This window comes from Bufo bufo, chromosome 3 (assembly GCF_905171765.1).
Source record: "Bufo bufo chromosome 3, aBufBuf1.1, whole genome shotgun sequence".
NCBI classification, from domain to species: Eukaryota; Metazoa; Chordata; class Amphibia; order Anura; family Bufonidae; genus Bufo; species Bufo bufo.
The window spans coordinates 141,319,965-141,346,754 of NC_053391.1; the positions used below are offsets into that span (position 1 = coordinate 141,319,965).

General features: G+C 43.0%; 1 protein-coding gene across 1 annotated transcript in view; it reads left to right on the forward strand.

The window, feature by feature from the left end:
• The first annotated feature begins 2,759 nt into the window (after positions 1-2,759).
• The window catches only part of SMPX (small muscle protein X-linked), an 87,190-nt gene continuing 63,159 nt past the window's right edge, over positions 2,760-26,790 (forward strand). Inside the window, exon 1 of the mRNA XM_040423659.1 lies at positions 2,760-2,783. The gene's annotated coding sequence lies outside the window, so the exon portion shown is untranslated. The remainder of the gene's footprint in view (positions 2,784-26,790) is intronic.

The window sequence follows — 26,790 nt, forward strand, 5'->3', positions numbered from 1 at the left end:
TATGTGGTCGTAAATGGCTATATAGCCACACGGCAGGGCATAGAACAAAGGGAACTCCATATGGTTTCTGGAAGGCAGATTTTGATGGACTGGTTTATTTACACCATGTCCCATTAGAAGCCCCCCCCCCCCCCCCCCCGATGTAGCCTAGACTAGAAACTCCAAAAAAGTGACCCCATCTAAGAAACTACACCCCTCAAGGTATTCAAAAGTTACTTTACAAACTTTGTTAACCCTTTAGGTGTTCCACAAAACTAAATAGCGAATGTAGAAACAATTTTAGAATTTAAATTTTTTGTTACCTTGCCTCAAAAAAGTGTAATATAGAGCAACCAAAAATCATATTTACCCTAAAATAGTCTGAAAACAACAACCACCTTATCACGTAGTTTCCTAGATGGGGTCACTTTTATGGAGTTTCTACTCTAGGAGTGCATCAGGGGGCTTGAAAGGGTACATGGTGTAAATAAACCAGTCCAGCAAAATCTGCCTTCCAAAAACCATATGGCGTTCCCCTTCTTCTATGTCCTACAGTTTAGCCAAATAGTAGTTTACGACCACATATGGGGTGTTTCTGCAAACTACAGAATCATGGCAACCCATCTTGAGTTTTGTTTGGCTGTTAACCCATTTTTTCCAGTAATAAAGTAAGGGTTAAAATGGAAAATTTTCCAAAAAATAGAAATTCCAAAATTGTTTCTCTATCTGCCATTAACGCTTGTGGAACACCTAAAGGGTTAAAAAAAAGTTTGTAAACCCAGTTTTGAATACCTTGAGGGGTGTACTTTCTTAGATGGAGTCACTTTTTTGGAATTTCTATTCTAGGGGTGCAACGGGGGGCTTGAAATGGGACATGGTATAAACAAAACCAGTCCTGCAAAATCTGCCTTCCAAAACCCATATGGCGTTCCCCTCTTTCTATGTCCTCCCGTTTGGCCAAACAGTAGTTTAGGACCACATATGGGGTGTTTTTGCAAATGACAGAATCAGGGAAACCCATATTAAGTTTTGTTTGGCAGTTAACCCTTACTTTATTACTGGAAAAAATGGGTTAAAATGGAAAATTTTCTAAAAAATTTAAATTCCAAAATTGTTTCTCCATCTGCCATTAACTCTTGTGGAACACCTAAAGGGTTAACAACGTTTGTAAACCCAATTTTGAATACGTTGAGGGGTGTACTTTCTTAGATGGAGTCACTTTTTTGGAATTTCTATTCTTGGGGTGCAACGGGGGGCTTGAAATGGGACATGGTATAAACAAAACCAGTCCTGCAAAATCTGCCTTCCAAAACCCATATGGCGTTCCCCTCCTTCTATGTCCTCCCGTTTGGCCAAACAGTAGTTTAGGACCACATATGGGGTGTTTCTGCAAACTACAGAATCATGGCAACCTATATTGAGTTTTGTTTGGCAGTTAACCCTTGCTTTGTTCCTGGAAAAAATGGATTATATTGGAAAATTTTCCCCAAAAAATCGAAATTCTTGCATTTTATGTCCATTTGCCATGAAGTCTTGTGGAAGACCTAAAGGGTTAACAATGTTTGTAAAATCAGTTTTGAATACCTTGAGGGGTGTAGTTTCTAAAATGGTGTCATTTTTGGATGGTTTCTATTACGTAAGCCTCACAAGATGACTTCAGACCTGAACTGGTCCATAAAATGTAGGATTTGGAAAATTTCAGAAAAATGTAAAAATTTGCTTCTAAACTTCTAAGCTATCCCCAAAAACAGGGCCGGTACAAGGCAGGGGCCGAAGGAGCGGGTGCCCTGGGCGCTACCATTTGCGGACAGGAGGGGGGCGCAGGTGAAGTGCCAGCAGTGTACAGCTTCACTGTACCACATTAGCCAAGCGCCACTTGCTGTGCTTGCTGTGCTGAGTGCGCTCCTGCACCCGCCTACACCGTCCACACCAGCCATGTCAGCGCTGCTCCTTCTCTCCCCCTATGAATTTTGTGCCGACTGCGCTCCTGGCTCGGGCTCCCTTTCCTCCTCTGCGTTTCCTCGCCCCCCCCCCCCCCATGGAGGATTCATTTGGTTGATACCACCGGCGTGCGCCGTGTGACGTCACGCGGCTCACGCCGGAGGCGAGGTGTGAGGTGAGAGAGGGAGGACTCGCGCAGCCTACAGGGAGCTGTGTCGGCGCGTGAAGAACAAGCCACGAGGAGCCTGCCTTCACTAGCTGCTACTCACACACAGACTGTAAAAAGTAAGAAAATAATGTAATACAAATAACAAACTAATTTTTTTCTTAAAAACGGGGGGGGGGGGGGGCGCAGTTTGCCATCTTCGCCCTGGGCACCAAATGGCCTTGTCCCAGCCCTGCCCAAAAACATCCCCAAAAAATAAAATATCATTCCCAAAATGATACAAACATGAAGTAGACATATGGGGAATGTAAAGTCATCACAATTTTTGGGGGTATTACTATGTATTACAGAAGTAGAGAAACTGAAACTTAGAAATTTGCTAATTTTTCCCAATTTTTGGTAATGAAAAGGAAGCAGCTCTCACATGGAGCACCACCTCCTCTTCAAACAACTGATCAGCGGGGGTTCCGAAGGTTGGACCCCCGCCGATCAGATATTACTGACCTATCCTGAAGATAGTTCATTAAAACCCTGGCACGACCCCTTAACTTTGTTATTTTTCCGTTCACATAGATGTATGAGGGGCTGTTTTATTTGCGGGACAAGTTGTACTTTCTAATTGCACCATTTACTATTTCATATGATGTAGTAGGAAGCTGAAAAAAAGGAAAACTGACCTGTTACCTTCATTTTCCAGGTCAGTTCAATTACAGTGATAGCACATTTTTATAGTTTTTCTTGTGTATTAATACTTTAAGACTTTGAGAAAAAGAAATATTTTCTTTGCTTCGCCATTAGAGATGAGCAAAGTTTAGAAAAATTTGATTCGTTCGATTCACCGAAGTTCACCATGAAATTCGAAGTAATACCCAAACAACTCTGCCTAATCATATTCTACTCACTTGGTGGTCCAATCTCAGTGTGAAGGCAGCGGGTGCCATGGCCACCAGGTGTCTGCGGTTTTAAAGAGCAGACACCCTGCACTAATGACTTTTAACCCTTCAGATGCCGTGGTCATCTGGGTGTGCTCCGGCTCCCCCTGGCGGGGATCTGGGGAACCGGGACATGTATGCAACAGCCCCTGTCCTCCTGTGTGATGGTACCAGAGATGGTACACAGCATTTAGGCTGGAAAACCTTCCTCAAAGCTATAAAATTGAGAGATTCACAACGGGGATGACCATAATGCCATGTGGATCCCTCCATAGTGTCCGGGATCTCTCCATAATGTCCGGGATCCCTCCCTACTGTGAACCTAATGCTATTTTGCTTTTAAAATTATTAGGGTTAAAACCAGATTCCGAACATGGTGGATAGATCAAACATGGCCACTGGATTATTGCAGCAACACTGTCCCTAGCAAATGAGCGCTTGCCATGTTTCTCCCTATGCTCAGCTCACAGGACAATTGCGAAGACCATGCCGGATGAGACTTCTATAGGGCTGTCACATCACAGGTGATGGCTACCTGTGGATTGGCTAGCTGCATGGCATTATGGGTGATCTTGTGTTCCTGGGCTTCTTACATTCACTTTGTAACAGGTGCAGCCACTATTTTCGGAAAACCTGATTCGTTACCACAAAGCGCAAGGAAAGTTGGCTTTCTTGCGAATCAACGTTTTCCTAAACTTCAGACCGAATTCCACTTCTAATGCTTCGCTTCGTTCAACACTAATCGCCATATTTTGACCCCCATAGCTTTTATATATTTATGCCTAGAGAGCTGTGTGAGGGCTCATTTTAAGCAGGGTGATCTGTAGTTACCATTGATGCCATTCTGGAGCAAAATGGCCTTTTTTTTTTCTGTTACGCCGTTATGCTGTTTGACACTGCCCATATGTCTCTGACATAATGGCATCAGTACAAATCATTACAGTTGAGGTCGGGCAGAGGCACCCATCATTATAAATTATTATAATGCTGTGCGGTCCAGTCAAAGGAACAGTGTTCGTACAGAAATTCACGCTCCCACACGGATGATGTGCAACTGTCACGCTTCGGTGTGGGAGGGAAACACCACACCAAGCATAGGAGGGAAGGGGGAAACAGGGAATCAGACCTGAAAACTAGGGAAAGAAGATGGACACCTCCTAGTGAAAACCCTAACCAAAATCCTGACTGACTACCAGTATGAACAGACCCCAAAGGTAGGTGAGTTCATATGCAGGAATACCTAGAGTCCTATCTAGCCCTATGGGACCCTAGTACTAATGGCAGGGACGAGACTACCTCTTCTTCCAAAAGGAAGGACGAACAGGAGTCTACTTAAGGCCTAATACAAACAATAGGGAAATGCAACACACAGAACCCAAACAAAATACAAAAGGGAAAGGAAAGACGTAACTTCAGCGAGGCTATGGAAGCACCAGGAACTCAGCCGAGATCAAACCACAAACAATCCACAGGCACAAAAGCTATAAACCGCACAGCATAGTGGGAGAAGCAACTATACGGAAGGTTAAATGACCACATAAGCAACACCTGGAGGCAAGGGGTGTGGCCATTAACAGAAACAACACAGACACCTGTTGATCCACAAGGAAAACCTGTCAGATTAAACCACATGTCACAGATCTCCTGCCACTCATTGTCCCGGGGAGGCCATATGTCTCGGTATGTCCTAGACAGTAATGTAGTGAAGACGCTCATCTGAAACTGGCTAAGGGAGCATTTTTTGCGGCTCGGATGCACACCCATTAACTTCAGTGGGGCCGTTGCTCTGTTCCGAGGCCCTGCAAAAATTATAGATCATGTCCTATTCTTGTCAATTTTGCAGACAAGAATAGGCATTTCTATAATGGGCCGCCCATTCCATTCCGCAAATTGCGGAAGGCACACGGGTGGCATCAGTGTTTTGCGGATCCACAATTTGCAGACCCTAAAACACGGCACGTTTGTGTGCATGAGCCCTAAGGCAAAGGAAAGGCCTGAAGGGTTGCCTCACAGGTGTTAGTCATGTTCACTCTTTCTATTATTTTCTTGAGGAAATACAGCTTAAGTTGTTTAACCCCTTCAGGACCAGGCCATTTTTTGCAAATCTGATAAGTCACTTTATGTGGTGATAACTTTAAAACGCTTTTACTTATCCAAGCTATTCTGAGATTGTTTTCTCGTCACATATTGTACTTCATGACAGTGGTAAATTTGAGTCAAAATATTTCATTATTATTTATAAAAAATACAAAATGTACCACAAATTTGGAAAAATTTGCAATTTTCAAAATTTTCATTTCTCTGCTTTTAAAACAGATAGTGATACCTTCTAAAATAGTTATTACTTTACATTTCCCATATGTTTGCTTCATGTTTTGGATAATTTTGTAAATGACATTTTCTTTTTTTGGGGCGTTAGAAGGCTTAGAAATTTAGAAGCAAATCTTAAAAATTGGGTTTGGGAAATTTTCTTCAAAATTTTAAGGACCAGTTCAGAGCTAAAGTCACTTTGTGGGGCTTACATAATAGAAACCACCCATAAGTGGCCCTATTTTAGAAAGTACGCTCCTCAAGGTATTCAAAACTGATTTTACAAACTTTGTTAACCCTTTAGGTGTTCCACAACAATTAAAGGAAAATGTAGATGAGATTTATGATTTTCACTTTTTGGGCACATTTTCCATTTTAATCCATTTTTTCCAGTAACCAAGCAAGGGTTAACAGCCAAACAAAACTCAATATTTATTACCCTTATTCTGTAGTTTACAGAAACACCCCATATGTGGTCGTAAACTGCTGTATGGGCACACGGCAGGGCGCAGAAGGAAAGGAGCGCCATATGGTTGTTGGAAGGCAGATTTCACTGGGATAATTTTAAGTTGCCATGTCACATTTGACTGGTGCACCCCTAGAGTAGAAACTCCCAAAAAGTTACCCCATTTTGGAAACTCCGGGATAAGGTGGCAGTTTTGTTGGTACTATTTTAGGGTACATGTGATTTTTGGTTGCTCTATATTACACTTTTTGTGAGGCAAGGTAACAAAAAATAGCTGTTTTGGCATTGTTTTTATTTTTGTTTTTTTACAATGCGACAATGCGGACGTGACAATGCCAAATTTTTTTGGTTGTTTGTTTCAGTACTATTTTAGCGTGCATATGACTTTTTGATCGCTTGGTATTACACTTTTTGTGATGTAAGGTGACAAAAAACGGCTATTTTGACACTTGAGGGGTTAGGTCATGTGATATTTTAATAGACCTGGTTGTTAAAGGGATTCTGTCACCTCGTTTTAGCTTATAGAGCTGCGGACATACACAGCTAGATCGCCGCTAGCATGTCCACAATAAAAGCATTGTCCTTTTATTGTGCTTAAATTTTTGTAGAGCCGGTCGTTACGGATGTGGCAACACCCAATATGTCTAGTTTGGAAAATTTTATTTTTTTCTTGAAACTTTTTTATTATGGAAAACACCTTTTTTTACTTTTCTTTTTACTTTTTCTTTTTGCCCCACTCTGGGACTTCAACTTCTGGCGTCTGATCCCCTCTGCAATGCATTACGATACAACTTTTATTGTAATGCATTGGCTGTCAGCTTTTATGCTGACAGCCTGCCTGTGAGACCCAGCCTAATGGCTGGATCTCACAGGCTTCCATAGAAGGCAAGCTCTGATGCCTATGGAAGGCAACGGGCTTGCCTTCTCTGCCATTGGGTCCATGCCACTGCAGCGTGGGAACCCGATGGGGAAGCAGAGGGCACCAGTACCCTCTGCATGCCGTAGTCAGCTTTGACCGCGGCATACAAGGGGTTAACACGCCGGCATCTGTGTTTTCACCCATGCCAGCATATGCAGCAGGGGCCCAGCTGTCAGTGTCTGCCGGCTCTGTGCCGCTGATCGGGCATGTCCACCAGCGCTGTACATGTATGGCGCGGGTCCTCTACGGGTTAAATGGGTTGGTCCATGAAAAAACATTTATCGCGTATCCACAGGAAAGGTTATAAATGTGTGATTGCGGGAGTTCTGACTGCTAGAATATGAACGTGGAGCCTGTGTCTGCCGTTTGAATTGACTAGTGATCACGTATGTGAACCACCACTCAACCAAAGTGCATTATTATTTAACATTAGGAAATATGGAACGGCAGTTTCCACTATTTTGTCCATTTTACAGAAATAAAAAGATAAGGCTGGTTTCATATCATGTTTTTACCATTTATTTACTGTATGCAAAAAGCGTATATGTCAACGGATGCCATGCAGTGGTATCCGTTTACCATAGAGTTCCAGTGTAGAGTTGCAGGATACAAAAGTGTGGTGTGCTTTTGTATCCTATTTTTTTTACAACGTATATGTTAAACGGATGACAAAAACATGATGTGAACCCAGCCTACGTTTTTACCAGATTTGTAATATAATTACCCAGTCTTGGGCAGTTAAGGAAAGCAGATTACTAGGAAGAAACCCACTCAAGCACAGAGAGAACATACAAACTCCTAGATGGATTCCAAACAAGGACCCTAATACTTCAACAGTCCTATGCACTTAAATACTGTCCTACACTTTGCTCAGGATCCAAAAGTCCAAAATCCACCTTTGACCACTGTTTATGAATCAATGCTCATACTTAATGGACCGTAAAACCAGTAAATGTATCAGGTCACAATCTACTGGAGTTTCATATCTTCACATTTCATACTGGATAAATGAATTGGTTTCAATGTTACCAGCATTAAAGCTTCAAACTAAACTTCAAATTAAGGCCATAAATCTCAGCACCTTGTCTGAGACACTTTCTCCTTCACTAGATGAAGGTGTCTTTTTCCTGGCTTTCAATGTTCTCAGGAAGGTTGCTTGCTTCAGGGTGATCAGCGCACAGCTCCTTTTCCTTCTTTTATTATTTTACACATTGTCATCTTGTGGCAATAAAAACAATGAAGGAGGTTTATGGATAAATTCCATAAGCAAATGAGATGCAATTTACCCAAATAATGACTGATACCCTAAAAGTTTTCATTCCAGTGAAAGGAAGGCATCAAGTGTTAAAGAACTGAGATACAGATAACAAATTTCCTATTCAGTAACATCTGCACGTAGTATAAAAATGATCTAATGTACAATAATAATAATGTATGTGTAGTTACTATAAATGCCTTAAAGAAGTTGTCTGAGCTACAGATATAGATGACCTTTCCTTAGGATAGGTCATCAGTATCAGATCCATGGGGTGGGGTCTGACACCTGGCACCCCCACCGATTGGCTGTTTTGGGCAGCTAAGGCACCAAAAACTATACAATGTACGGAGCAGAAGCAGAAAGCTCCACACACAGTATAGTTTCCAACTATGATGTACTGCAGCTCAGCTGATCGGAGCGAGTGCCAGATGTAAGATCCCCACTGATGTGATATTAATGACCTATCCTGAGGATAGGTAATCAACAGCTGTAGCCCAGAGCAATCCTTTAACATTAAAAGGGCTGTGCATTTCACACAGCAAAACCAATAACCAATAACCCATGGCAAGTACAGATGAAGCACATTGAGGGACATTCATCACGTCTGCTACGCCAGTTTTGTGGCATAAAATGATGCCTGTGTGCAACATTTGGTCAAATTTTGCAACATGGTGATCCTCACCGCTTTTAGAAGTGTAGTGAAAAGTAGGTCAGGATTAGGACATCTTTAAGTCTCATTTATGATGTGCAACTTTTTAAAAAGTTGCATCTCCAGGGCAGGCAACCCCTTGATGTACTTTTACAGACATAGGCATACACCACGTTGCACTTGCGCCAAATATATTATTACTAGACATGAGCGAAGTTTTAAAAAATTAGATTCAGCTGAAGTTACCGAAGAAATTTGATTCGTTATGAATTAATCCATCATGAATTGCTATAAATCAGGTATACCCAGGCCACTCTGCCTTAGGGTACGGCCACACGGATCGGTCATGCTGCGTAGAAGAACCGCGCGGCCAATTAGCCCGCAGCTGCCTTTCATGTAATAATGAAGACCCCATTTATAGTCGGTCTTCACTGTTGATGACCATGCAGCACCTTTTAAAGCACCTTTAAACAGGGGCTGTACCCACTTCTCCAACCCCAGTGGTCTCCTGTCCTACAATTGGGAGCCTTTCTTTTACCATTCGCTTTTCCTCCTTTTCCAAATCATCAATGAGAATATGTCATCTGGAACATCCAGCTCCTTCTCTCTCTGCATCTTGCTGAATTTTCTAGGTCATGGAGACTTTGAAGGATGATTTGGAAGAAGTAAAGCCAGCAAATGAGGAGGATGGTCATCATTAAGACCCGGCCCCTCCTAAGGGGTGCCGAATGAATAGTATTGGTTGTCACGCTGGCACTGGAATAATGAAGGCTTTCATCTTATTGGTATTGAATTACACTTACAGCTGATGTAGGAATAAGTAAATGTAGGAATAAATAAATAAAACTGATGCAGAATAAATCTCCCTGCAGTCTCCCTGCACTCTCCCTGCACTCTCCCTGCACTCTCCCTGCACTCTTTCTCTCCAATATTCTCCTATTACTTGTTTTCAGCAACACTGTCCTTAGCGCATGAGCATTTGCCACGTCTCTCCCTATGCTCAGCTCACAGTACAATGATGGAGACCGCGTGGGATGAGTGTTTTATAGGGCTGTTAGAGGGGACGGCTATCTGCAGATGGGCTGGTTGCACGCCATTATGGGTGATTTAGCGTTCCCGGGCTTCTTACTTTCACTTTGTAACATGCGCAGCCACCATTTTACGAAAACACGATTTGTTACTACGACGCACGAGGAAATTTGCATTTGTTACGAATCTAAGCTTTCCTAAAATTCCGCTTCAAATGCTTTGCTTCGCTCAACACTAATTATTACTGTGCGCCATGTCATAAATTTGGCTCAGCTTCACAAAGTGAAGACAAAATCACTGCTAATGATAAATTACGCCCATTGTGTTTGTGTTTTACCTGTACTTGCCATAGATGTGAGGCATTTCAGCCAAACCACGTACATTCCATAAAGTACAGGAATATTAGATGTCACCAAAAAGTCCAGTGACTATATGGGTCACAAAGGGGGTGTGTTAATGACTGTTATGCCGTTTTAATAGGGCTACCATATGCAGAGATCCGCAGAGGGAGAGCTGTGAGGAGAAAGGAATGGAAGTTGTAGCACAGATAGGAGTAGTAGTGGTTCACTGTGGCTCACTCCAACGCTCCCTGGGGCCTTGCAGCAATGAGTGGATGGTGCACTCTTTCATCTCTCGGAGCATACTCTGCTATTAGGGTTCCTGCCTAGTGTTAGAATGGGTGCCCTTGATATTAGGAAGATGGGGTCATGGCAGGAGGACAGAAGAAGGGGCCGGTAGGTGGATGGTGGAGTCGATGACCAAGCCCGTTTTGTTGCAATAAGCTCTTTCTTTACTGAATAGATAATGGGAGTATTGGTTAGTATAGCAGCAAAAGGCACAGTTCTGTGGTATGTTACAGAGTAGGATTCTCCCAATAGTTGTGTATAGGCAGGAGCAATAATGGTAGTAGTATTCTCACTTTAAACACACTTTGCAGCTTATCAAATAACCACAGGCATGCAATTCAACTCTCTTTGACTCTTTCTGCAGTTCTTAGACTGTGGGGTGCAGATATTAGATTTGGATGGCCAGTCTGACTCAAAGTGTGGTGGGTTCCAAAGGCAATTAACCCTTTCCACTAGCAGTAAAGTCTTAAAGAGGTTATCCAAGAGTATAAAGTGTCCCCCCATGTGCCGGGCCCCCTACATGGAAGATACTTACCCTGCTCCCCGCGTCGCTCCTGGTCCCCGCACCGCCGCTGCTGGTCCCTGCACCGCCGCTGCTGCTTCTCCCCATACATGGATAAAAACATCCAGGCGGGGGGGAGCAGCCAATGGCAGGCACGTACGGAGATGAGCCCCCCTAACATCGCGGATGACGCTAGGGATACTCGTCCCCATCCCTGTCTGCCATTGGCTGCTCCACCCCCCACCCCCCCCGGCACCAGATGTTTTCATCCATGCACGGGGAGAAGCAGCAGCGGTGGTGTGGGGACCAGGAGCGGGGTAAGTATATTGCATGTGGGGGGCCCGGCACATGGGGGGACACTTTATACTCTTGGATAACCCCTTTAATGCCATAAATGAGTGGCACCTTACCGACTAAATCCAGTGCATGGCATTGATGGTTCTTTACCTTCAAAAATGTCTGTTCTCTTTCTCTCAGGGGTAGTCTCCTAGTTAAGATTTTCTCTGATAGCTTTTCAGTCTCAGGAATAGTGTTTTCTGTACGAGACTTCTGTCTGTTTTCTGTTTGATTCCATAAATTGTGGCATGCTCCATTGGACCTCTATGTGCAGAGGTATTCACCCCTCTAGCCTCTACGGCAGAATATGACCATTCACACGGAATTTATGTCTGTACATCAGTGCACGGAAGTTGTTTGGCTCCATGCTAAATATAATGTACTGATAATGTGTCCTGGTGCTGATGCTTTGGGAGACTATTATAGCTAGCTCTCCTGCCTGACTACTACATAGCTCACAAACCACCTATATATCTATTCTATTTTTCTTGCTGAGATCATCAATGTGTCCAGATATGAGATTAATTATTGTCACGTTCTGGATTAACAGATTACCTGCCACAAAAAAAGTCCTCAACATTGCAAATAGGTAGTGAACTATCATTACAGGTGATACAAGCTTACCTATGAAATATTATGGGTAGAAATTAGCAAAGTTTTCTAAAATGCGATTTTCAAAAAAAAAAATTGCTTTGTGACTAATTACTTCAAGCGCATTTATAGCGGGTGCAATGACAGGGAAAGGCCTAAACCCTAAGATGCTACGTTCATGGCTGATCTTGGCAACTGAGATCCAAATTAAAGCATTTTAGTATTTGTAATTAAAAAAATTAATAAATTGTACTTACCTCATCCATTTGATCGCACTGGCCACTGTGGCCATCTTGCTTGAAGATCCAGCGCGAAATCTCAAGCGGCGCGTGATCGAATCAGCCGGCATGGTGACGTCATGCATCACCGTGCACAGGATCTTGAGCGGGATCTTCAAGCAAGATGGCCACGGTGGCCTCTTTACGATCAAATGGATGAGATAAGTACAATTTATTTATAAATTTTTATCGCCATTTCAGGGAAAATTTATTCATTACCATGAAGCACAAGGAAATTTCTAATTATGGTGTTCTGCTTGCCATTGACTTCTAGGTGGTAATTATCTAATATTTGATTTCTTCATAGTCCTATCTGATTCCCAGAACTCAATATTGGTAATTTAGGCCTCCTTCACATGCTGCTTTTTTTGTTAGTTTTGCAGTTGTTTTTAAAGTTCTATTGAGAAGCCTATGGAGAAATATACCTGCAAAAATACCAGACCAAACTCATCAGAGCCCAAACGGTGAGCTGTCAGCAGCCAACAAAGCTAGAATTAGAAAGCTCCATTCACTGTGTAGTGGCTGTGCCTGGTTACTTCACTTCAAGTGAATGGGAGCTGAGCTGCAGTACCTGAGAACGGCCACTACACAGTGGACAGAGCTGTCTGCTTGCGGCTCCATTGCTCACTTAGAACAGCTGATCACTGGGTTGCCTGGTATTGGACTCATCCTCAACTGGTCTGATTGTAATAATAAGTCATTACTATTTAGAGCTGGGACACCCCTATAACTATTGACTTTCAACTAACATCTGGCTGAAAAAAAATCTCAAAATCCACATAAAACACAGCTAGGTGTTGTTTAACACTGTGTAAAACAGGCCTAAATGTGCACTGATTCCCAATATCATTAATTACTACAAAATGTTCATAAATGGACTTTAAAGTAGATCTCATTCATTTAAAAGGGATTTTAATGTAATGGATGATCTATTGCCCCATGGATGATGGATGTGAAAGATGATAATGACACATGAGACCTGCCGTCCCGGTGAGTTCAGTGTTCGACAACAGATGTTTCTTCATTCTGCTATTTTCCACATTGAACTCCGCAAGACAAAGGATGAAAACTGATATGATGGATGAAAACTCTTTCGCTGCATTCATATTTAATCATTTGTCATCTGTTGCAAAAAAAAAACAGCACGGAGGCTCAGTGGTTAGCATTGTTGCCTTGCAAAGCCAGGGTCTTGGGTTTGTTGGGGGAATTTTTCATCCCCTGTGTGCAGAAAAGTGGCATCAAAAAGTCACAATGTTTTGTGTAAGCAGTGCACTATTTGTGCAAACATGTTGTGACTTTTAAGGGTTTTATACCACCTTAGCCAATTTTTTTCTAAAGTGGGTGGAGCTTAGCCAAGGAGTGTGGCCTCCACAGCCCAGTAATTCTACTCTAATTTGCACCAGAAACTGGCATATACTTTATTATACCTCACCACAGTAACTATTTCTTTGATCTCCTTTCTGATTTAGGGTCCATTCAGATGTCCGTAGGTGTTTTGTGGTCCGCAAATTGCAGTTGCGGACAAGAATAGGACATGTTCTATTTTTTTCGGGACTGGAATAGCGGATCCTGAAATGCGGATGCGGACAGCACATAGTGTGCTGTCCGAATCCGTTCCGACCCTATTGAAAATGAATGGGTCCGCACCCGTTCCACAAAATTGCGGAACGTATCCGGACCCAAGTTGCGGACGTGTGAATGAACCCTTACTTTGATGTCCGACATGCCAGGTATCCTAACCCTGAGACACTGGAGGAGACATAGTTAAATAGTTAATACGGTTCAACCAAGGGATAGGTGGGGATGCGAATCCCAGAAGGGAGACTGAGATTTCTACACGTTTTCATAAGCATTAATGTTGTTTACTTTCAAGAATTCATCTAAGGGTACTTTCACACTAGCGTTTTTCTTTTCCGGCGCTGAGTTCCATCCTAGGGGCTCAAATCCGGAAAAGAACTGATCAGTTTTATCCTAATGCATTCTGAATGGAGAGTAATCCATTCAGGATGCATCAGAATGTCTTTAGTTCAGTCTTTTTGACTGATCAGGCTATTCAGAAACCTGAATCCTGAACACTTTGACTGAATGCTGGGTCCGGTCTTTTTCCCATTGACTTGCATTAACGCCGGATCCGGCGCTGTGTGTTCAGTCAAACCGGATCCGGCTTTTGCATGTTAAATCCAAAAAATGAGAAAAAAAAGTTAAAGTCCATAAATGGCGGATCCTTTTTTTCCAATGCATTTTTTCATTGTGATCAAAATCCTGATCAAGTTTCAAATGTAATCCGTTTTCACACGTTTTTCTGGATCCGGCGGGCAGTTCCGGTGTCGGAATTGAACGCCGGATTAAAACAACGCTAGTGTGAAAGTAGCCTAAACCCTTTTTAAAACCGTCCACTGTTCCTACTGTGACCACGTCCCGAGGAAGTCTATTCCACAGATTCACAGTTCTTACAATAAAGAAGTTTTGATGCTTCTGGAGACTGAACTTTTTCTTCTCCATTCGGAGGCATTGCCCCCTTGTCTTTTGAGGGCATTTTACATGGAACAGTTTTTCACCATATTTTTTGTCCGGCCTATTTATATATTTGTACAGAGCACAGTCAAACAAACAGGAGGGCGAGGGCGCTATTTCTAGAGGAATGGGGCAAAACTATTGCCCTCATTGAGTCCAAACGGAGAGACTGTATATAAGACACAGATCCACTTCGTCTCTTTTTGGCCCAATACCATCCTCCAATTTCCTCCTCTAGGCAAAATGATCACCCGAACAATTCCTCTAAAGCGCAAGAGGGATCCGTCAGAGTTGTGTTTATTTTTGAAATGCCTTGCCACCATCTGCAGTTGTGTCAGATCTTCCTCATCCTTGGCTGATTCAATTGATAGAATGTGTTCTCTAATCCTCCTCCTAAACTGTCTTGATGTCAAGCCAACATAGATAAAGCTGCATGGGCAAATTGCCCAATATATTACCCCAATTGTGGTACATGTAATTGGGTGCGTGATTTTATATTCCCTATCATGTGCGGAATCCCAAAAATTTGCAGCCCTATCCATGTTGGTACAAGCCACACGTTTACCACACTCCTTATCACCCCAAGAGATTCCCATGGTTCCAAAGAGGCCTGGTTCATTACGGACATAGTGACTCTGGACCAAATTATCACGAAGATTCCTGGCTCTCAGATAGGTGATAGACGGATGCCGCGGTATAAATTGTTGTAACTGAGGATCAATTCTTAGGATCTCCTAATACTTATTGAGAGCCATACGCACCTCTTTCCACTTTTTATTAAATCTGGTAATAAACTGTATTTCATCGGTGTATTGCTTGCTTGCTTTCTTGTGGAGAAGATCAGATCTCTTAGAGGACCCTGCTCTCTGGTAGGCCCGTTCGATGCATCGTGCACCATATCCTCTTTGCTGGAACCTACAATGGAGATCCTCAGCATGTAATTCAAATGATTCCTCAGTTGAACAGATTCTCCTAGCCCGTAAAAACTGTCCAACCGGTATACTCTTAATGAGGTTACCTGGAGGTGAGGACTGTGCATGTAAAAGGGTGTTTACCGAGGTTTGCTTCCTATATAAGTCCGTTCCAATTCGTCCTTGTGAATCCACCCAAAAGACCACGTCCAAGAATTCCATGTCCGTTCGACCCACCTTTAAAGGTGAGTTTTATATTTTTGTCATTTTTGTTGAGTTCTTGTATAAATCGTCCAAGCTCCTCCTCGGTCCCCTGTCAGATGATCCGAATGTCATCAATGTAGCGTCCCCAATATTGGACCCTACTTGCCATCGGCAGGGGATCTGTCTGGAGGATCTCCCTCTCCCACAGCCCCAGGAACAAATTTGTATATGAGGGCGCACAAGTTGCCCCCATTGCAGTTCCTTGGAGCTGTAGGAGGAAGGACCCCCCAAACAAGAAATTATGAGTGAGGACATATTCCAACAAAGACAAAATTAATTTCCATTTTCTGTTACCCATACTGATGGTATGTAGAAAAAATTATGCCGCCTTGAGACCATCATGATGTCTAATGGATGTATAAAACGATTCCACATCGCATATAGCGATGATCATATCTGGTTCTAAATGGATATCTTCCACCTTCTTAAGTATGTCTATGATGTCTTTCAAATACGAGGGTAATTTTTCCACCAGTGGGTGTAGGAAGTGTACATATTTGCAAATGGGGTCGTTCAGACCATTCATTCCTGATTCAATTGGTCTTCCGGGTGGGTTCATCAAGTCCTTGTGCACCTTAGGGAGAAAATAAAGAGTCGGAATTACTGGTTGTGCAGACAAGATGTGGGAACATTGTTTCTCTGATATGATTCCTTCTTCCACTCCTTGATGGAATATCCCCTCCAATTCCTGTTTGAATTTTATCAGAGGGTTGAAGGTCAATATTCTGTAACAATCATTTTATTTAACTGTCTGTAGGCCTCCTTCTCATACATCCTAGTTGGCCATATAACAATGTTCCCACCCTTATTTGCAGGTTTCACCACCACATCCTTCCAGGGTTTCATCTCCCTCAGTGCTCTTCTCTCCCCCTCCGTACAGTTGTATATTCCACCCCCGCTGGAGATCTTTGATAATTCTGAAACAACAAGTTGAACAAAAAGCTCAACATTGGGGTAAAGTGACAGAGAGGGAAACTTTGTTGATTTTGGGGTTAAGTTTTTTGGAAACTCACCAGGTGAACTCATTTCCTCCTGTTACTCCAAAAGTGCGGTAAGTGTAGCCAGGGCCTCTTGTTCAGATCGGGTAGTGAAATTCGGATCTATTTTACAACTGAAAAGTTTCTTAAAAACAAGCTTTCTTGCGAAGAGATGTGTATCCTTTACTGTACAGAAAAAAATCTAAATTACATGTTGGTGAAAAGGATAGTCCCCTACCCAGTATCATGATTTGATCCCGGGTGAGCTGCTGGTTGCCCTTTGGGTGTCTCTTCCCTATAGGTTGCTGGGCATCGCCCATTTTACGCTTGGTAAATCTTTTAGGATATATACCTACTCCCTGAACAGGAAGGCCGCCATCCTCACTCATTGATGTCGTTGACAAAATTGATGTAGAGCGCATTCTCGCACCATTTTTCCAACAATATATATGGTTATTTTCCATATCCTGGAGATAGTGCTGAAATTTCTTCGTTTTAATGGTTTTAATCTGTCTCTTCTTATATCAAGAAGGCATCTTCCATCTCTTTCTTGTATTCCTCCAATTCCCCAGGGGTAAACTTCTGAGAAAGTTGTTCCTCAGTGGTAATAATTTCCGACTCCAACTGTGTCGATGTTTTCGTATTCAGTTCAACAATAAGACTCATTAGGGCAACTGAGCATAAACTGCAGGCTATCTCCCATTTTTTACAGAACTCCTCGTCATCTCTCCCATATGATTGGACTGTCTAAACCCATAAGCCTCTAGGTATCAGCCCCTTTAGAATATATTTCTCCAAGGTGGCTTTATTCCACCATAATTTCATCCTCCTGTGTAACATATGTTTTAACCACGCTCTTAGCTCCACAGTGCTCATCCGGCCCGGGTCACCACCCACCACAGCACCACCTGCAAACACTGCATCAACCTGGGAAGGGGTCCTTCTTCCTACAGCTCCAAGATACTGCAATGGGGGCATCTTGTGCGCCCTCATATGCAAATCTGTTCCTGGGGCTGTGGGAGAGGGAGATTCTACAGACAGATCCCCTGCCGATGGCAAGTAGGGTCCAATATTGGGGACGCTACATTGATGACATTCTGATCATCTGGCAGGGGACCGAGGAGGAGCTTGGACGATTTATACAAGAACTCAACAAAAATGACAAAAATATAAAACGTACCGTTAAGGTGGGTCGAACGGACATGGAATTCTTGGACGTGGTCTTCCTTATATAGGAAGCAAATGCCCTATAACATGCACAGTCCTCACATCCAGATAACCTAGAGTATACCAGTTGGACAGTTTTTACGGGCTAGGAGAAACTAAGGAATCATTTGAATTGCAGACTGAGGATCTCTGTGGTAGGTTCCAGCAACGAGGATATGGTGCACGACGCATCGAACGGGCCTACCAGAGAGCATGGTCCTCTAAGAGATCTAATCTTCTCTACAAGAAAGAAAGCAAGCAAGACACCAATGAAATACGGTTTATTACCGGATTTAATAAAAATTAGAAAGAGGTGCTTATGGCTCTCAATAAGTATTGGGAGATCTTAAGAATTGATCCTCAGTTACAACAATTTATACCGCGGCATCCGTCTATCACCTATCAGAGAGCCAGGAATCTTCGTGATCATTTGGTCCAGAGTCACTATGTCCGTTATGAACCAAGGTAATCCCTTGGGGTAATAAGGAGTGTGGTAAATGTGTGGCTTGTGCCAACATGGATAGGGCTGCAAATTTTTGAAATTCCACACATGATAGGGAATATAAAATCACGCACCCAATTACATGTACCACAATTAGGGTAATTTATTTGGCAATTTGCCCATGCACCCTTATCTATGTTGGCTTGACATCAAGACAGTTTAGGAGGAGGATTAGAGAACACATTCTATCAATTGACTCAGCCAAGGATGAGGAGGATCTGACACAACTGCAGACAGTGGCAAGGCATTTCAAAGATAAACACAACTCTGATGGATCCCTCTTGCGCTTTAGAGGAATTGATCGGGTGATCATTTCCCCTAGAGGAGGAAATTGGAGGAAGTTATTTTATTGGGCCAAAAAGAGACAAAGTGAATCTGTTTCTTAAATACAGTCGCTCCGTTTGGACTCAATGAGGGCAATAGTTTTGCCCCATTCCTCTAGAAATAGCACCCTCACCCTCCTGTTTGTTTGACTGTGCTCTGCTCTGGGTGGTCTCCCGGCATGGGTCTAGGCCTGGCATTTTTATCTTAACAGTTTATATTTTTATTATGAATTTACTGTATTTTGATTTTAACTGGTCTTTCATTATTCTTGTATCCTGTCACGGCCACGGTTTTGGCCGTGACTCCTTGGGAGCCGCATACTGTTGCCCGCGGTTTTGGGTTGTTGTGTCAACCGCAGCTTGAGGCATAATGTAGTTGGCCTCAGGTGCGGTTGCCGCGGACAACAGCTATGTGTGCGGTTTCCTAGGAGTTGTGTGCGAGTATGAATGCACTTTGGTATGTCTGTGTACACTCTGTGTTATGTCTGGTGTGCACGTACATCTTCCCCTCACTGTGGTTGCCCGTGGCAACGTATGGTCGTTGTTGTACATGTGGTGGCAGTGTCCCAGCCTTCGGGCTGACTCCCTGGACATGAGTGCCACCCATGTCGTTGCCTGCGGCAACAGCCACAGTGTATGTGTTGTTTGGACACTTTTCCTTTTTATGTGTGTTTCCCTTCTTTGGTGCTGGAAGGGTTAACTTCCTTCCCAGTGTGTGTGTGTGTCTCACTGGGTGTGTCCGACGGTGGGGTGTGGCTTCTTGGCCTATAAAGCCTCACTGCTTTTGCAGGTCTGCAGGTTGCTTCAGCCATGCTTAGCTGAAAGCAGCCTCCTGTCTTTACTACCTGCCAGTAAGAGCCACCCCTGTGGTCATACTGTCACGGCTGAGGATGGGGGAAATCCTCAGCCGTGTGGAGCCCGGTGATGTTATGGCTGCTTGGCCATGAAGACAGGATTAGGGAGCAGGTCACCTCCTAAAGGCATCCCTAACCTGACCCTGACTCCTAGCTACATGAGCCAACCTTGATGGTAGGAGGGCTCATGCTCCGGAACCTAGAAGTCCCTGTTAGCCCTCAAGATGGCCCTAAACTAGGAGCTGAGTAAGACAACCCACTCCTCCTAGACACGCAGGAGCAGGAGTCTCAACGGCCAAGCTGCTGGAAAAGGGGAGACATAAACAGCTCTATGGATATGGCAGGTGAACAAAGAGTTCCACCTACCTGCCACAGCCTTGCTGACTGGATCCCTGTGTAGGCAGGGTGCAGATCACAAACGCATCCCCACACAGGGACCCAGATCCATAGCTGCACAAAATCACATGTAAAACATCAAACGGACATCACACATAACTAGAAATAAACTTAATGAGACATTATGGTTATGACCACAGGGGTGGCTCTTACTGGCAGGTAGTAAAGACAGGAGGCTGCTTTCAGCTAAGCATGGCTGAAGCAACCTGCAGACCTGCAAAAGCAGTGAGGCTTTATAGGCCAAGAAGCCACACCCCACCGTCGGACACACCCAGTGAGACACACACACACTGGGAAGGGAGTTAACCCTTCCAGCACCAAAGAAGGGAAACACACATAAAAAGGAAAAGTGTCCAAACAACACATACACTGTGGCTGTTGCCGCAGGCAATGACATGGGTGGCACTCATGTCCAGGGAGTCAGCCCGAAGGCTGGGACACTGCCACCACATGTACAACCACGACCAAACGTTGCCACGGGCAACCACAGTGAGGGGAAGATGTACGTGCACACCAGACATAACACAGAGTGTACACAGACATACCAAAGTGCATTCATACTCGCACACAACTCCTAGGAAACCGCACACATAGCTGTTGTCCGCGGCAACCGCACCTGAGGCCAACTACATTATGCCTCAAGCTGCGGTTGACACAACAACCCAAAACCGCGGGCAACAGTATGCGGCTCCCAAGGAGTCACGGCCAAAACCGTGGCCGTGACATATCCCTTCAGCTAACACCTTTTGCTATATTTCAGAATTTTGGGCTTTACGCTATTATTACGTCCCTGGGACGTTAAGATAGGAGTGCCTGAGACAAGTTATGAGCTATCCAGCTATGTATGAGCAGTCAGATATTATTGGAGGGCCCCTCATGGTGTGGCCATTGGATTCGAACATTGGGGAATAGCGGGGAAGCGCTTCTGCGCGCCATCGGCCTGGGTCGTTTCTGATAGGATTAAACGTTTCTTTTCTTGCACTTTCACTGCATGTCACTTTTCTGCACTTTCCACTAGCACTTTATTCACTGCACTGTTATGCATTATTCAATAGTTTGTAGGTATTTATTTACTCATGAATTCACTAGTTTTATTTATTTATGTGTATATTATTACACCAGTTACACTATTTCATATAATGATTCTTATATTATGTATATGTTTTTATGCACTCATCAATGGTAATTTTTTATCACATTTTAGTGTATGTATATTCATGTACTAATTATGGTCGAAAGAAGCATGTACCTATCATGTTGATTAGATTTATATTTATATTAGAAGCAGGGACAATTTTAGATATTTGACAATAGGTATTGGGGTGGGTAGCTTAATAGCATCTAGTATATATTACCAAATATTCTTATCCCTCTTGTATTTGATCTTTTTTTTCTTCCTTTCATCTCCCCCCTTTTTTCATTCTATCTTTAGAACCTCATACAGTATATCTTGTTAAATACATGTCTTCTATTGGGGTTGAGGCCATGGTTGCCCTCAACCATGATGGCGCTGGCGCCGATATTCGGCTGCTTGGGAACTGATCTATTTTGTCATTATTGCCCGCCTCGCTCATGAGGGTGAGGTGTAGGCTAGGCCTTATGACTGATCTGCCTCCTATGACACTTTGTTGCAAAAACATCCATCGACGGGATGATTTTTGCATGCTGGCGATGTGGGGTCACGTGACGAGTTGTACACGTGACCACGGGAAATCCCACGAGATGTTGGCGTCTATCTGTTGTGATTGGAGATGGGGCATGATATGATAGGATCCCCGACCACCTTACAGATCACAAGTGTTTTCCATTAGAGGCCTCATTATTAGGATTCAGCCCAGGTATTTGGGGTATATATAGTAGGGTGTTTGTAGTGGAGGGATGTGCCCCCAAGAGGAAGCGAGGTGAAACGTGCTTCGGGGTTGGTGTCCCTCTCTTACTCCTGGTTTGTACTGGTTTTTGTTATGTTATTTTGTACTATTGTTTATGTGTCACTGTTTATTTTTTATGCAGGTGATTACAGTCAGGTCCATAAATATTGGGACACCGACACAATTCTAATATTTTTGGCTCTATACACCACCACAATGGATTTGAAATGAAACAAACAAGATGTGCTTTAACTGCAGACTGTCAGATTTCATTTGAGGGTATTTACATCCAAATCAGGAATTACAACAGTTTGCATATGTGCCTCCCACTTGTTAAGGGACTAAAAGTAATGGGACACAATAATAATCATAAATCAAACTTTCACTTTTTAATACTTGGTTGCAAATCCTTTGCAGTCAATTACAACCTGAAGTCTGGAACGCATATACCTCACCAGACGCTGGGTTTCATCCCTGGTGATGCTCTGCCAGGCCTCTACTGCAACTGTCTTCAGTTCCTGCTTGTTCTTGGGGAATTTTCCCTTCAGTTTTCTCTTCAGCAAGTGAAATGCATGCTCAATCGGATTCAGGTCAGGTGATTGACTTGGCCATTGCATAACATTCCACTTCTTTCCCTTAAAAAACTCTTTGGTTGCTTTTGCAGTATGCTTTGGGTCATTGTCCAGCTGCACTGAGAAGCACCGTCCAATGGGTTCTGAAGCATTTGGCTGAATATGAGCAGATAATATTGCCCGAAACACTTCAGAATTCATCCTGCTGCTTTTGTCAGCAGTCACATCGTCAATAAATACAAGAGAACCAGTTCCATTGGCAGCCATACATGCTCACGCCATGACACTACCACCACCATGCTTCACTGATGAGGTGGGTTGCTTAGGATCATGAGCAGTTCCTTTCCTTCTTCATACTCTTCTCTTCCCATCACTCTGGTAGAAGTTGATCTTGGTCTCATCTGTCCATAGGATGTAGTTCCAGAACTGTGAAGGCTTTTTTAAATGTCGTTTGGCAAACTCTAATCTGGCCTTCCTGTTTTTGAGGCTCACCAATGGTTTACATCTTGTGGTGAACCCTCTGTATTCACTCTGGTGAAGTCTTCTCTTGATTGTTGACTTTGACACACATACACCTACCTCCTGGAGAGTGTTCTTGATCTGGCCAACTGTTGTGAAGGGTGTTTTCTTCACCAGGGAAAGAATTCTTCGGTCATCCACCACAGTTGTTTTCCGTGGTCTTTTGGTGTTGCTGAGCTCACCTGTGCATTCCTTCTTTTTAAGAATGTTCCAAACAGTTGTTTTGGCCACGCCTAAAGTTTTTGCTATCTCTCTGATGGGTTTGTTATGTTTTTTCAGCCTAATGATGATTGCTTCATTGACAGTGACAGCTCTTTGGATCTCATCTTGAGAGTTGACAGCAACAGATTCCAAATGCAAATAGCACACTTGAAATGAACTCTGGACCTTTTATCTGCTCATTGTAATTGGGATAATGAGGGAATAACTTACACCTGGCCATGGAACGGCTGAGAAGCCAATTGTCCCATTACTTTTGGTCCCTTAACAAGTGGGAGGCATTATGCAAACTGTTGTAATTCCTACACCGTTCACCTGATTTGGATGTAAATACCCTCAAATTAAAGCTGACAGTCTGCAGTTAAAGCACATCTTGTTTGTTTTATTTCAAATTCCACATTTTTTTACACTGGTCTTGTACAATGATGATGCATAGATTTTGCACAGATTTCTCAGACATTGTAAAATTTATAGCTTGAGTTTAGGGGGGGGATTCTTTCTTGTGGCAGTATTTGTCCTGCATTGCTGCCATTATATGTATTTTGTCTAACATTATGTATTTATATTTTTTAAACAATAAAGACTGAATTTATATTATATGTGTGTGTTCAGATATTTGGTGAGATATTCCTGCACTAGTTGACTCCAGAGAGCAAGTGCATGCACGAACTACACAAAAATATCAATGTGGTGTGAAAGCGCCCTCCCTCTGTCAAACACCTGAGATCATGTGGTCACTATTTCAGAAGTAGATGACTCCAATCAGAGAAGATGGAACTGCACTGTAATCAGAGGCTGGTGGTGCTACATTGATGGGTCACATAAAGGCCTCCATGGACATTAGTGCATTGTCGGCTGAACCCACCGAGAACGGCAGTTTCGTCTGACAGTTTAATGTGTGTGGCGAGCTTTCATCTCTCCCCCCGACATCATCTGAATATTTTCGCCCTTTTGTTCTCCCTAGAGATGACCGGCAGCCAGTGGTGTCTGGCAACGCCTTTCTGCCCATTAAATACACTTATACATTTGGCTGAATGGAACATGGATGTGTATAGAGGAGTTGTCAGGGAGTCGGGACAGATACAGTAGCTGTTGGACGAACGAATGTTCATCCGACAGCTATTGAATGTATATGTCCGCCTTAGGCCTCCTGCACACGACCATAGGTGTCCCGTTGCTGTATTGCGGACCGCATTTGCGGATCCGCAATACACGGGCACTGTTCCGTGTGCATTCTGCATCACGGATGTGGACCCATTCACTTCAATGGGTCCGCAAATCCGGAGATGCGGAATGGTGCGGCATGGAACGGAGCCCTACGGAAGCACTACGGAGTGCTTCCGTGGGGTTTCGTCCCGTACTTCCGTTCCACAAAAAGATAGAACATGTCCTATCTTTTTGCGGAACGGCCGGATCACGGACCCATTAAAGTGAATGGGTCTGCGATCCGCTGCGGCTGCCCCATGGACGGTGTTCGTGCATCGCGGCCCGCATTTTGTTTGTGTGCAGGAGGCCTTAAGAAACCCAGCGATGCTGCTAAAAAGATACAGATGGACTGCAGCTGCCAACTGTGAGGAGAAGTTGTGCTGCAAGGCCAAAACTGAACTTTTGAGCTGAAGCCTGGAAGCCCTTGGTTATGCTATTGATTAGGAGACCTGCACCTCTAAAAAAAAATTGGCATTTCTCATTTAAGCAGAAATGAGATCAAGACTGGAGTATAAAATACCACTTTTGATAATGCTTTCCCCTTTTTTGCATGGTTTTCCTCCAGGTGTCCTCACGCACATCATAAATATACTGACAGGTTACTTCAGAATGTAAATTGTGAGCTCCAGCCGGGACAGACACTGATGTTACGGCCCCCATTCACATTAGTGTATAGCCGGCCGACCTGGCAGAACAGCAGGATTGGTCGGCAGTTTAATGTTTTTGGGGAGCTCCGACTGAAAACACCAGAAAATCAATACCATAAGTATCTCACATGGAATCATCCGTACAACTCCTATACCGCTAAAAAAGCTACCACGCAAGAAAATATTATAAACTTTAATACTTTATTAGAAATCCACATAAAACAGCACAATTAATTATAAAATACATAAAGCAGCAGACATGAGAAAACTGGAGTGTGACAATAAAAATGAGCTCCAGACATCAAGGGACTAGTATAATAACAGATAGCAGCATAGTCACATAAGGCTCACTGTAGCAAACATGCGTCCATATAATGCAGTTCACCGCTCAACACTAAAGCGTTAGGGGCGGTGATATACCTATGCATAGCCAAAGTGTAATGCTGCTAATAAAAATCACAAAAAATATCAAGATTACTGACCCAGCCTGGAGCGTACCGCCCGACGATCGTTTCGCTATGCGCTTCCTCACGGGGCATAACAGCATAGCCAATCATTCTCTCCTATATACCCCTCCATCGCAAAATCAACCAATGGGTAAAAGTGATATTCCCAGCCTATCAGTTATCGGGTCACTTGTTCCCGCTTCCAGATACATCCGGGATCTCATCCTGAATCAGTGATGCAGCCGGCTACGTCATGTATCACATGATCCGTCACATGGGATAACAATGTCACGTGACGGGTCACATTATCGGCTCCGCTATCGCGCATCACAGTGGTAAGGGAGAAACTCCTATTCTATATTTATCGGAGCACTCCTTCATATCTAGTTTCAATTGGTAAATGTTATAGTGTATATTGTATATCTCAATGGAACAGGATATCACACTTAACAATAAAAAATATCGGTATAAATATAAATAAAGAATTCATCAAAGAAGACTATAAAGTGCCATATAGTGCAGCCGGACCGAGAATACCACTCTCGGCTGTATTTACAAATTCAGGCACTGTAATCCAATAAGGTGACAAATGCCAATAAACAAGTGAAATGCCACAGATGGCATATAGTACAAATGTATCTATAACTTATAGCACATAGTGCGTGATTAGTGAACAATCCTAATAATCAATAATTAATTAACAGTTATTTAGCCCCTTCTATCCTCACATGATTATCTTTAAAAAATATCATAAGCAATATATATATATTTTCACCCATTATGTTATAATAGAACCATCTGATATCATAATCACAGAAAGTGTGAGTGCATGCAAGGAACAGTGGAAGAAGAGGGAAAGGGAGGGAAAGGGAAACCCAGTGTGAAGTGACATGAAAAAGTGCTCAGTGCTGAAGTGCAAAAGATGATGATATCAGAGTGGTAAATACATCATTTTCAATTCCATGAATAATCAGCTAATATATCATTCACCATACACGATAACAACATATAGAGTAATACTCCACTTAATATAAAAAAAGGCTGCATATAGTTCGCCTCACATCAGAAACAAATACAGAATAATAATAAACTAATAATAAATTCTAGAGAAGCTCCACCAGCAAACTACTGGAGCCCAGCCTATCAGTTACCAGCTGATCAAAAAGGAATAAATCAATAATGAATCAATCAGGCTGGCTCACAGTATTTTTGCATACACAAAATGTATTATCCCAATAAAAGTATCATAAAAATGTTAAAATATTAAACATAACCTTATTTCATATCAGCATATCAGCGTAAATACATATAGATACATATAATGCGGAGCTCACGCATACATCTATATAACTGGAGTATTCCAAATACATATGACCTCTTTGCT